Here is a 13,490-nt window from a genome sequence, read left to right as displayed (position 1 = left end):
GCTCCTCTGCTGCCATCTTGGCCAGTCCTCAAGCCAACTGACCTGAGGGTAAGTCCCTCCCAGTGATGTGCCAACAGAAATCAAGGCTCAGCTACAGCCGGAGGGTGCACAAAGTCTCACAGGGTGAACCCCTGAAGCACCTCGTTCAGGTGACTGAGAAGTCTGAGTGGGCCACTGGGCCCTACAGGACACTTACTACATTAGGCCACTCAACCAGCACTCTACCCAATACATAGAAACATACACAGGCAGGCAAAATTAGGAGATAAAGGAATAGTATGTCTCAAATGAGAAACAAAACAAAACAAACACATACACACACACACACACACACACACACACACACACACACACACACACGCAAACCCCAGGACAAGATTGCAGAAAAAGAATTAAATAAAATCGAAGCAAGCAACAGATCAATGTTTCTCTTACATCAATGTGTGTTTCTCTCTCTCAAATCAATAAAAACATGTCCTCAGATGAGGATTAACAAACAAAAACACTTGTGAGCTCCAAGAGACAGCTTGTTTTGTCTGTGATGTTGTCTCCCCAAAGCTAGCTGTGTTCAGTTATCCATAACGCTTATTGAATGGGTGCATTAGAAAGAGAGGCATGACCCCCAAAGTACCAAACTACCTAAAAACAGTTATCTCTGAAAATCTCTGAAGTAAATAACTCCAAACTCTTACATCAAAGATTCCTTAAGGAAAAAAAAAAATCATTGCCAAACTTTCAAAGAATAGCACATGGTTACCTTTCTTTTCAATCAGCCTCGGGTGATAGTCCGTGCTATTCCTTGGTGGATCTACATTTCTGTGGCATTTCTCGTGGAGGTCAGCCGCGGAACCGTGGGTCTGGGCTGCCTTCACCTAGAGCTGTTTGTATTATTGACTTGTTCTCTGAACATTTAAATAATTTCTTCTTCCCAGCTCTTGGTCCACTCTCTCCCCTTCCTTCCTTGACTGAATTTTTCCTTGAGTGGGTTTACACTCTCTAGGTGGGAAAGCGTGGGGGTTTTTTTTGTTTTAACTATATTTTTATTGATTTCAGAGAGGAATGGAAAGGGAGAGAGAGAGAGATAGAAACATCAATGATGAGAATCATTGATAGGCTGCCTCCTGCATGCCCCCTGCTGGGGATTGAGCCCGCAACCCGGGCATGTGTCCTTGGCTGGAATCGAACTTTGACCCTTCAGTCCACAGGCTGACACTCCATCCACTGAGCCAAACCAGGTAGGGCTGGGAAGCGTTTTGATGCTCTTATATTTCTGAATCTACAACGACATCTGATCGCATGAAGTTTATTTTTATTTTTTAAAATATATTTTATTGATTTTTTACAGAGAGAAAGGTAGAGGGATAAAGAGTTAGAAACATCGACGAGAGAGAAACATCGATCAGCTGCCTCTTGCACATCCCACACTGGAGATGTGCCCGCAACCCAGGTACATGCCCCTGACCGGAACTGAACCCGGGACCCTTCAGTCCCCAGGCCGACGCTCTATTCACTGAGCCAACCGGTTAGGGCAAACCCCATGACATTTAAAGGGAGGGATTCTCCTGGCACGTTCGCCAGCGCCCATGTGTCTCGCGGCTTCTTGCCTGCATGGCTGGTGCTCCTTAGGGATAATATGCTCCCCTCTCCAAGGGTAGCATGTCCGGCGGTGGGTTTGGAGGCGGGTGGGAGACGGGGGCGGCTGAAGGGGAGAAAGCATAGGCATACCTTGGCGTACAAATCCCAATTCCGCCCCAGCGACAAGTGGGGCAACCCTGAAAGCCCAAGGACTTCTTCAAACGCTGCCAGCCCCACCTGCTCCATGAGACATGCAGGTCCCATCTCATAGCCACTGGCTACCAAGAGGGATGAGGGCGGCTGCGCGAGGACACGCGCCTGCGCACCTGCGCCCAGGAGCCCCAGGTCCTGGCTGGAGCACGCAGGTCCCGCCTTCCCGGGTAAACCAGCATGGCGCAGGCGCAGGCGCAGGCGCAGGCGCAGGCGCAGGCGCAGGCGCAGGCGCAGGCGCAGGCGCAGGCGCAGGCGCAGGCGCAGGCGCAGGCGCAGGCGCAGGCGCAGGCGCAGGCGCAGGCGCAGGCGCAGGCGCAGGCGCAGGCGCAGGCGCAGGCGCAGGCGCAGGCGCAGGCGCAGGCGCAGGCGCAGGCGCAGGCGCAGGCGCAGGCGCAGGCGCAGGCGCAGGCGCAGGCGCAGGCGCAGGCGCAGGCGCAGGCGCGAGCCAGTGGAGGGGCAGGGTCTCACGCGGGCAGGGCGGAAGGGAGGGGCAGGCGGCCAAGGCTGCGGACAAGGCCTCCAGCTTGTTCTGAGGCCTGGCGGTGGCTGGTGGAGGCCAGAGTAGCGAGAGCGAGGATGACGGCTGGGAGATTGGGTATCTCGACCGGGCCTCTCAGGTAGCAGGGGAGGCTGTTTCTTCTCCGCGCCGAGGTCTACCTCCCCGGCTCTCGAAGCCCCGGCCTCCTCGGGAACCCTCTTCCTTCCTCCCCTGTTTGCCCTTCCTCCTTCGTTTCTCCAGTGGGAGTACAGGCGCTGGGGTTGGAGAGAAACACGCAGCGTGTTGGTCTGGTTTCCTTACTGTGCTTTCCATCGCCGGCGCCTCGCTAGGGTGTCCACGTGGTAGCTCGTCCCGTGGGCTCGGACCCGCCATTACCCGGGCCCCTTTCGAGGTCATTTGAGACACGAATTCTTTGCAAACTTCGGGTGTCGCCCACCACCACCGTCCCGTCCCCCCTCCTCCCTCTTCCAAAACGATTTACCGGTTACGGTGGAAATGAAAACGTGTATAATTGTTTTTTATAAAAGGTCTGCTTTTTTTAGAAATTAAAAGAACTGTGACCCACTGAAGACAAGAATGAAACGTTTAAGAAAGCGTTGACCACAGGCGATATTTCCTTGGTCCAGGAGCTCCTCAGTTCTGGTGAGAGATACGGGGTAGTTTCAGCCCAACACCATTGTCTAAGTTCACAGCTGTTTCTGATTTTAAAAGGTGTGAGTTGCTTTTCTCAGGGGGTCACAGCGAAGGTTAGTGGATCGAGTGTCCTGCAAATCTTTCTGACTCTGAGTTCTCTCTGCCTTTTCTTCCTCTAGTTTGAATGCCACCCTGTTACCTTCCATTAGTTCTTCCACCTCAAGACGCTTATTCTGACCAGTCCTACCCAACTAATACTGTTGTTGTTTTTTTTCTTTACTTTTTTTCAGCATTTCTTAATCTATTAATATGTTTCTCAAGAGTTGATTCTAGTTAGGTACATCTCAGTTACGGTTTTCTCCTGTGCCTGGTGTGTGTGCGTGTGCATGTGTGTATGTGTGTGTATGAGAGTGTGTGTGTGTGTGTAACATGAGGCCTGGGGTAGGAATCAGAATATCTGGGTATCTGTCCCAGCTGTATTGACTGCAGTGTGGTTCCCTGGAAACGTCATTTAAATTTCCAGAGCATCAATTTCTTTGTGTCAAGCATCATAATGCTGGCCCTGGGTCCCATGACATTTTATTTTCCGTGGATCAAATACTATTTTTAGGAATTGCCTTGACGTAGAAATGTGAGTCGTTGATCATAATGATTGAAATTATCCAAATGAACACCAGGCATTTACCATTGGAGTGGAGGTGTGGGGGTGGGTGGAGGATTGAGCAAAAAAGAAAGAGAGAGAGAACTCATAGACATAGACAGCAGTGTGGTGATGTAGGGGGCAGGGATAGAGAAGGTGGAAAATGCATGGAGGGGGTAAATGGTGATGGAAAATAGAAAATAAAAACATTCACACACAAAAGAGTTAAATGATATTGTATATAGAAAAACGTTTGTCTTCTACCCTAGAGATGCCTCATTGTATAGTGGAAAGGAAGTCATTTTGTTAACAGTACAGCTCTGGGTTTGAGTACTAGCCCTGCCATGGGTGGCTCTGTAATTTTGACCAAGTTACCAAACATTCCTAAACTTCAATCCCCCACCCCCTTTTCAATGGGATACATTTTATCAAAGATATTTTTCAGGGAGGGATGTTAAAATGAGATAATACATTAATAAAGTTATTAGAACAATAGGCATTAGGTAAATATTAGCTGTTATAACAAAAAAGTTTTATGTGAATTTGTGGACAATGGAACTTGAGTTGTAAGTGAAGAATGAAATTCGAATAATTAAACAGGGCCTACTACATAACATAAGCACATGCAAAGAATGCACATAGTGTTGGATGTGATGTATTGTCTTTCTCTGACTTATTTCACTTAGCACAATGCCCCGAGATACATCATTCCTGTTGTTGCTGAAGGGAAAATTTTGTTATTTTTTATGGCTAAGCAATGTTCTATGTAGTTGTTCTTTTTTTTAAACATTTCTTTTTTTTCTTTCTTTCCTTTTTTTAATATATTTTATTGTTGTTTTTTTTACAGAGAGGAAGAGAGAGGGATAGAGAGTTAGAAACATCGACGAGAGAGAAACATCGATCAGCTGCCTCCTGCACACTCCCTATTGGGTATGTGCCCACAACCAAGGTACATGCCCTTGACTGGAATTGAACCTGGGACCATTGAGTCCGCAGGCCAACACTCTATCCATTGAGCCAAACCGGTTAGGCGGGTTATGTAGTTCTTCTTTATTCATGCATCTGTTGATGGACATTCATGTAGCTTCCTTATCTTGCCAATTATAAATAATGTAGCAGTGAAAATATGTGTGCATATGTGTTTTCAAATTCGTTTTGGGATTAATTCAGATAAAATACCCAGAAAAGGAAATGCTGTGACCTTTCTTGTCTCTTGTTATAGTCTTTGTTTTAAAGTTTGTTTTGCCTGGTATAAGTATTGCTACTTCAGTTTTGCTTGTTTTCATTTCATGAAATACCTTTTTCCATTCCTTTACTTTTCTTTCTTTTTTTTCTAACATGTTTTTTTTAAATTGATTTCAGAGAGAGGAAGGAAAAGGGAGAAAGAGATAGAAACATTAATGATGAGAGAGAATCTCCTATTGACTGCCTCCTGCATGCACCCGACTGGGTGGGGATCGAGCCTTCAACCCAGTCATGTGCCCTTACCAAAATCAAACCATGAATATTTGGTTCATGGGTCCATGCTCAACTACTGAGCCACACCGGTTGGACCCCCCTTTTACGTTTCAATCTGTGTGTGTCTTTTGATCTGAAGTGATTTACTTGTAGGCAACATATGCAATGGTCTTGTTTGGTCAGCCAGTCAGCCACCCCATGTCTTTTGATGGGAGCATTTAATACATTTACATTTAAAGTAATTGTTGATAGATATGTATAGTTATTGCCATTTATTATAAATATTTATTTATTTCCTTCTTAATGAAGTCCGTTTAACATTTCTTATAATACTGGCTTATTGTTGAAGTCCTTCAACTTCGTCTTGTCTGGGAAGCTCTTTATCTTTGATTCTAAATGATAGCCTTATGGTTAGAGTAATCTTGATTGTAGGTCCTTTCTTTTCATCACTTTGAATATTTCTTACCAGTCCTTTCTGGCCTGCAAAATTTTTGTTGAAAACTTAGCTGAAAGTCTTATGGGATCTCCCTTGTAAGTAACTACCTGCCTTTGTCTTGCTGGTTTTAAGATTCTCTTTGTCTTTAATATTTGGCATTTAATGTATGTGTCTTGGTGTTGGCCTCTTTGGGCTCATCTTCTTAAGGACTCTTTGTACTTCTTGGACTTGTATGTCTATTTTCTTCACCAGTTTAGGGAAGTTTTCTGTCATCATTTCTTTGAATATTTATCAGTCTGTTGCTCTCTCTCTTCTCTGATACCTCTGTGATAAGAATGTTGTTATGCTTGACATTGTCCAAGTTTCCTCAGACCATCCTAATTTTTTTATTCTTCTTGTGTGTCTTTCCTTTCTTTTTTTTCTTTTTGCTATTGCAAGTGCCTGTTTTTCGCTACCTTGTATTCCACATTGTTAATTTGATCCTCCACTTCATCTAATCTATTAATTCCATCTAATGTATTCATTTCCTTTTTTGTAATCTTCATTTATGAGGGTTCCTTTTTATGTTTTCTCTCTTCTTTTTTATGTGTTTTATCTCTTTGTTGAAGTTCTAAGTTCCTCTCTTCTTTCCCTAAATTCGCTGATCATTCTTATAACCAGTGTTTTGATCTCTCTATCTGGAAGATTGCTTGCTTCAGTTTTATTTAGTTCTTTTCCTAGAGTTTTATTAGGTTTTTTCATTTGGGACATGTTTCATTGACTCATTGTTCTGATTGCCTTCCTGTGATTGTTTCTATGGATTAGGCAGAGCAGCTACATCTCTCAGTCTTGGTAAAGTGGCCTTATGTGTTAGGTGTCCAATGAGGCCCAGCAGCACAGTCTTCATGGTCACCTGATTAGGATCCTCCATGTGTTTCTTCCATATGAGTTATGTGTGCCCGCTTTGATTGAGGTTGGCACCTTAATGGGAGGGATTGAACCTCAGGTGATTGGTTGTGATTATTGGCAGTTAAGGAGCTGTTGTGAAGAGGCTGACCTTACTAAGATTCATCTTAATGGGGCTCTAGTGCTGGCTGCGACTACCCTTTTAGTGTGTGGTTGGTAGAATTGTTTGTGCAGTGCACTGATGTGGTCTGAAGCTGGCCACCAGGTGTATCGGTTCTGGACCTTTTGGAAAGGGTTCGGGGGCAGGCCAAGGTCAGCTGCTGCCTGTACCTGCCCACGACCACTTGGTTTGAGCTAAAGAGTGACCTGAGGATGTTTCCCACTTATGATTGGCATGGAGGTCCCTGGAGGATGCTAAGCTGTGAACTGAGGTTGACTGCCTCTAATGCTGGGCTTGGAGCTGTTTATTAAGAGGACTAGAGGCCCAGTGCATGAAATTCATGCACTGTGGAGGGTGGTGTCCCTCAGCCCAGCCTGCACCCTCTCCAATCTGGGACCCCTCGTGGGATGCCTGACTACCTGCAGTCGGACATCCCTCTCACAATCCGGTACTGCTGGCTCCCAACCCGTCGCCTGCCTGCCAGTCTGATCACCACCTAACCACTCCCCTGCTGGCCTGATCGACCCATAACTGCTCCCCTGCCGGCCCGATCGCCCCCAACTCCCCTCCCCTGCCAGCCTGGTCACCCCCAACTGCCCTTCCCTGCAAGCCTGGTCACCCCCAGCAACCCTCCCTTACTGGCCTGATCACCCACAACTGCCCTCCAGTGCTGGTCATCTTGTGGCTGTGGGTGCTGCCATCTTTGAGGGTGGGCATTGAATTACCATATTTCCTCCTTGACTGTGGGTGCCCCCATCTTTGTGACAGTGTGAGGGTCAATTAGCATATTCCCTCATTATTAGATAGGATAAGAGACTGCTGTTTAGGGTTGTATACCTTTGAGAGATTTTAGGAAAGACGAGCACGAGCCAAGATAGGCCATTTGTATAGAAAAGCCATTGGAATTTACTTGAGTGGGCCCCAAATTTGGGAATGTTGGGGTCTCAGGGACTCATCAGGATGAGGCAAATGTTGTCAGCCAGGTTGATGGAGACTCAAACAGATATGGCACCCACCAGTGTGTGCAGGCTAAGTTGGGCAAGGGCTCAACAAAGGAACAATGGCTCTCCCCAGTACTCTGTCTGGGAGAAAGCTACCCCTACAGCTCTTGTCCTGAAGCCAGACAATTCACTTCCTGCACATCTCTCCCTGGTACCTTGAACTGCTGCCCCAGTGCTGGAGTTCAGAGCGAGTGAGTCTCTCAGTGAATATGTGTGTGGGCCCTTTAAGAGGAACATTTGGGACTACAGCAGCCTATTTTCTCACTCAATCACAATCTTTGCTGGTTTTCACAGCCAGAAGTTACGGTGACTTCTTTTCCTAATACTAGAACCCTGGGCTGGGTGGCCTGGAGAGGGGTTGCTCCGAAAGGGGGACCTCTGCATGTGAAATAGCTCTCTGGATTTTTAACCACCACACATGGATGTGGGACTAGCCCCCTCCTACCTATCTGCCTGTGGCTTCTTAAGTATACCCTTAGCATTGTCTACATTTTCAAATTGGTTTTTACTTATATTTCGTCTGTTAGGTCTTTAATTTTTTCTGTTCCATGTAGACTTTTTTAATCTTGTGGAAAATGGCATTGACTTAATATTTAATGATTAGCTTTCTATATAAGTACATCAAGATCTATTTTGTTGTTTTATTTTTTCTTATGTTTAAAAATTCTTTTTTATTTTCCCTCCAGTGGGACTAATAGTCAAAACATGATAACTTGAGCCTGGCCGGAGTTGCTCAGTGGTTGAGCATTGACCTATGAACCAGGAGGTCACAGTTCGATTCCTTGTCAGGGCTCATGCCCGGGTTGTGGTCTTGTTCCTCAGGTTGGGGGGTGGGGAGACAGGGGGGAATGCAAGAGGCACTGGATAAATGATTCTCTCTCGTCATTGATGTTTGAGTCGCTCTCTCCCTTCCTCTATGAAATTAACTAAAGCATATTTTTTTTTTAATAATGTCAGCTTGAAAACCATTTTTAAATTAACACAAATCACATCTTACGTTTCTCTTGGATCTTGCTATTGGCAATACTTAGCGCATTGTTTTTTGTCTAGCAAATATGGGAATTTAATACTGTCTTATTTATTGGGGTCTTAGAATTTGTTTCTGGGGTGATGTTTTTTAGTTTTTAAAGGAAACATGTATTGAATGTTTTCTGTGTACTGGTTATTGTGTTAATTGCTTTTAAGTGTGTTATTTAATATATTCCTTACAACTAGAGATAGGTGCTATTTTATTTGTACATAAAAGAAAATTGGCATGAGAGCATTTAAGTCTTTGAGTGCAGCAGAGGTTTAATCTGAACAGGATCTACCATTGGAATGAAATTATATTTTCCATTTTCTCTGTATTTGGGATTATATTACATATTTTCTCATTGTTGCAAAACACATGTCTGTGTTACATTGCCGTATGTCTTTGGGTTTTTCCCTCCCTTTCCCTAAATTGTTGTAGGTAATTGAATATTTGGGTTTAAAAAGTCTACAGATTGCAATGGGAAGCACTATATGAACAGAAAAACATTGTTACTTTAATTTGACATAATATTTAGCCCTGAAAACAAGGTAGCCTGTGATCAACTTAAGTGAAACTTGGCAATTGTGCCAAAGTATGGATTTAACATTCCTTTTTTATTTGCAATGGTAATCTACACTTCTACACTAATAAAAGAGAAACATGGTAATTGGCGTACGACCGCTACCCTTCCCATTGGCTAATCAGCGTATCCTTATGCAAATTAACTGTCAGCCAAGATGGCGGCCGGCAGCCAGGCACCAGGCCTCTATTCTATATAGTAAAAGGGTAATATGCCTCCCGGCACCGGGATCAGCGGAGCAGCGAGGCTTCCCGGCACCGGGATCAGCGTGACAGGGGGCAGCGCCCAATCCCCCTGATCAGCCCTGCTCTGTGCCTAATGGGGGGGAGCTCCCCAATCCCCCGATTGCCCTGTGGCTCTGTGTTTGACAGGGTGCAGCGCACCAACACCCTGATTGGCCCTGCTCTGTGTGTGACAGTGTGCGGCGCCCCAATACCCCCCCCATGGGCCCTGCTCTGTGCCTGACAGGGGGGAGCTCCCCAATCCCCTGATTGCCCTGTGGCTCTGTGTTTGACAGGGTGCGGCGCACCAACCCCCTGATCGGCCCTGCTCTGTGTGTGACAGGGTGCGGTGCCCCAATACCGCCCCCCCCCCCCCACGGGCCCTGCTCTGTGTGTGACAGGGTAGAGCCATAACCTCTCCATTGGCCCTGCCCTGAGTGTGACAGTGGCGGTGCCCCAACCCCCTGATTGGCCCTGCTCTGTGGGTAATAGAGAGCGGCGGCCCAACCCCCCTCCACGGGCCTTGCTCTGTGTGTGACAGGGTAGAGCCATAACCTCCCCATTGGCCCTGCCCTGAGTGTGACAGGGTGCAGCACCCCAGCCCCCTGATCTTCCCTGCTCTGTGTGTGACAGGAGGCAGTGCCCCAGAACCCCTATCGGCCCTACTCTGTGAGTGACAGGGGGGAGCTCCTCAACCCCCTGATGGGCCCTGCTCTGTGAGTGACAGGGGGCAGCGCTCCAACCCCCCTGATGGGCCCTGCTCTGTGAGTGACAGGGGGCAGCGCCCCAACCCCCTGATCAGCCCTGCTCTGTGAGTGACAGGGAGCAGCGCCCCAACCCCCTGATTGGCCCTGCTCTGTGAGTGACAGAGGGCAGCGCCCCAACCCCCTGACCGGCCCTGCTATGTGCGTGACGGGGTGGCGCCGCAACCTCCCCATCAACCCTGCCTTGAGTGTAACAGGGGGCGGTGCCCCAACCCCCCAATCAGTCTACCCTGAAAGTGACTGAGGGTGGCATTGCAACCTCCCGATCCGCCCTGCTCTGTGCATGACGGGGTGGCGCCCCAACTCCCCAATCGGCCCGGTTCTGAGCCTGACCAGGGGCTGCAGTTAGAGATTGGGCCTGCCCTCTGCCACCCGGGAGCAGGCCTAAGCCAGCAGGTCGTTATCTCCCGAGGGGTCCCCGACTGTGAGAGGGCACAGGCCGGGCTTGGGGACCCCCCCCGCAGTGCACAAATTTTTGTGCACCGGGCCTCTATTGTGTTAATAAAAGATAGTATAAATTATGAAAGTCTAAAAGGTTTCTATTAGATTATTAAATACATGATAAAATTTGAAACCTCCTTCAATCTTGCCTTAAATTTAGAATTGACATTTGTATTGTTGGAGACTTTTAAAAGTATATATAATAAACATTTCTGGATTTAGGAATTAGGTGGGTTTTCTTCCTAGTTTGCTGACACATTTTTTTAAATAAATAAAAAAATTCATTACACTTAGAAGGCAGTTTTCCTGGCAGAAGAGGGTGTTCTATTGAGATTGCTCAGTCACGAGGTAAAGGTTTTGTAAAATGATGTGACACTTTAATTTCAATAGGTGTTTTATTAGTGTTGATAAGACAGCACACATTAACTAATGTCCGAGGTTTTTACGTAATCATTGTGCGATCATTAACTTGTCAAATGTTAATGCCCATTTTAACAAATAGAAAATACCCTGGGAAAAATGTTGCTTTCTTTCTCTGAAGAGAAATTTAGTTGTAAATGTCACTGAAGCAGTTTGGTAGATTGAGGCCTAATTTTGTATTATAATGTTATCTTGTTTTTTAGTTATGAGGAATTAAGTGATATATCTTTGTTGAAGTCACACAAATATTTTCAGAAAGGGTTTGTTAATAGCTTATTTAGAAAACATTACTAGAAATGGTGATTTTTCTGATTTTTTTCCTGTATTTTTTCCAATAAATTGCCTGTCCATATCCTATGCTCATTGTTTTATTTACCTGTTTTCCTTATGTACCTTTAGGAGCTGATCTTAACTTTGTTAGCAGTTTTACATGTTTGCAGACAATTAGGAATATCTTAGTGTAACTTTACATGAAGAGGGCATAGCATTCATATTGCTGTTTATGTACCTGGAAATCTACTTGTTCCTTTTGAAAGCACAGAATGGAGATGAAGGAAGTCCTTCGCAAAGGCACAGAAGTGAAGTCTTAACATTTAAAAAAAGAAAGAAAACTACCTTCCAGATTCTGACTTGACTTTTTGACTTACTGGTGTCTAGAACCAGTGGTAAGTTGTGTGCTGGCATTTATTCTCTTTCATTGTGGTCACATGGGCATATATAACTTCAAGGGAGTGAGAAAGTATAATCTTCCTGTTTTCACAGAAGTGAAATCAGTAATAATGGTGGACAGTCCTGACTATTTACCACCTAAATATATTTTCTTCATGACCACAATAATTGTATTTCTTTTTACTATGTGGTTAAAGCAATAACTAATTTGAAAATAAATTTGCACCAAGAAACATTATTTATCGCAAATTATTTCATTTACTCTTATATATAATTTGTCCCAAATTGGTTCTTTCTTTGTAATGTCTGTTAGATTCATTGCAGTTTTGATATTGTAATCCTTTAGGGCAGGGGTGTGGTACATCCAGCCTGTGGGCTGTCAGGAGGCCCTGGAAATCATTTAGTCAGACCCTGCCAATGCATTAGGAGTGAGTTAACAATGTTTTACCAAATAGAGCAGGCTAATTTTTAAGGTGATAATTTTGTATGGCCTATGAATGATAATATAAATGGCCCTTGGCAGAAAAAAAATTCTACACCCTGCTTTAGGGGTTACTTTTATAGCCCCCTAATTGATATTTTTTTAAATATGTATTTTATTGATTTTTTACAGAGAGGAAGGGAGAAGGGTAGAGATTCAAAATGCTGACACGCTGAGCTCAAAAGGTTCGACATCACTGGTCTAAGAGAAGACTAATTTGCTGTTTTGTCAATGCGGTTTCAATTAACCCTTGGATGAGACCCACAACACGTGGGATGGTGTGAGATCTCATCACTGTAGCTCCTAATCAAAGGGGTGAATGTGGACACCATTGCTCTAGTGCAGTGGTTCTCAACCTTCTGGCCCTTTAAGTACAGTTCCTCATGTTGTGATGACCCCCAACCATAAAATTATTTTCCTTGCTACTTCATAACTGTAATGTTGCTACTGTTCCGAATTGTAATGTAAATATCTGATATGCAGGATGTATATTCATTGTTACAAATTGAACATAAAGCATAGTGATTAATCATAAAACAATATGTAAAAGTTGTCCCAAAGTCACAAGAAGAAGTAATTTTGATAGAAAACACAGGTTTATAATTCAAAATTGTAAATTTCTTATTGATTCATAAAGTATACCATATAGGGTTATGTATGGAATAGCATATAGGGCAAATGGCCTCAATGGCTTCACTGGCACATACGCACTCTTTTTTTTTTTTTTGTAATATACTTTATTGATTTTTTTACAGAGAGGAAGGGAGAGGGATAAAGAGTTAGAAACATGGATGAGAGAGAAACATCTATCAGCTGCCTCCTGCACACTCCCCACTGGGGATATGCCCACCACCAAGGTACATGCCCTTGACCAGAATGAAACCTGCGACCCTTGAGACCACAGGCTGAAGCTCTGTCCACTGAGCCAAATCGGTCAGGGCACATACGCACTCTTGTGTTGAAGTTTTCCATGACCGTTTTACATAAATGTGGCTGAATTTTGTTGATACAGTGCTCAATTTCCTCCATGAAGACGTGGGTGGTCATGGGCTTGTTGGAATAAACCTTAGAATTCAAAAAACCCCAAAGAAAAAAGTCCAACGTCGTTAAATCCCATGATCTGGGTGGCCAATTCTGATCACCAAAACGGGAAATTACACCACCAGGAAATGACTCATGCAGTAATTGAATTGTTTCTCAGGCGTATGTGGCAGCAAAGCCATGGAGGCCATTTACCCGATATGCTATTTCATACATAACCCTACACAGTATACTTTATGACTCAATAAAAAATTTACAATTTTTTATCATAAACCTGTGTTTTCTATCAAATTTACTTTTTGGGACACTCTTTAATTATATGTGTTTACTGATGGTCTTAGGCAACCCCTGTGAAAGGGTT

At 44.7% G+C, this 13,490-nt stretch overlaps 1 long non-coding RNA gene across 1 annotated transcript; it reads left to right on the top strand.

The window, feature by feature from the left end:
* Positions 1–2,850: 2,850 nt before the first annotated feature.
* Positions 2,851–12,689, top strand: LOC139016750 (uncharacterized). The gene is made up of 3 exons (XR_011472704.1): positions 2,851–2,929; positions 11,480–11,603; positions 12,221–12,689. It is a non-coding gene; the product is annotated as an uncharacterized lncRNA (long non-coding RNA).
* The last annotated feature ends 801 nt before the right edge of the window (positions 12,690–13,490 follow it).

Source organism: Myotis yumanensis, unplaced genomic scaffold, assembly GCF_028538775.1.
Source record: "Myotis yumanensis isolate MYYU_CA2020_CCGP unplaced genomic scaffold, mMyoYum1.0.hap1 SCAF_9, whole genome shotgun sequence".
NCBI lineage: Eukaryota > Metazoa > Chordata > Mammalia > Chiroptera > Vespertilionidae > Myotis > Myotis yumanensis.
The sequence above is the reverse complement of the archived record's forward strand: the minus strand, read 5'-3'. Positions and strand labels throughout refer to the sequence as shown.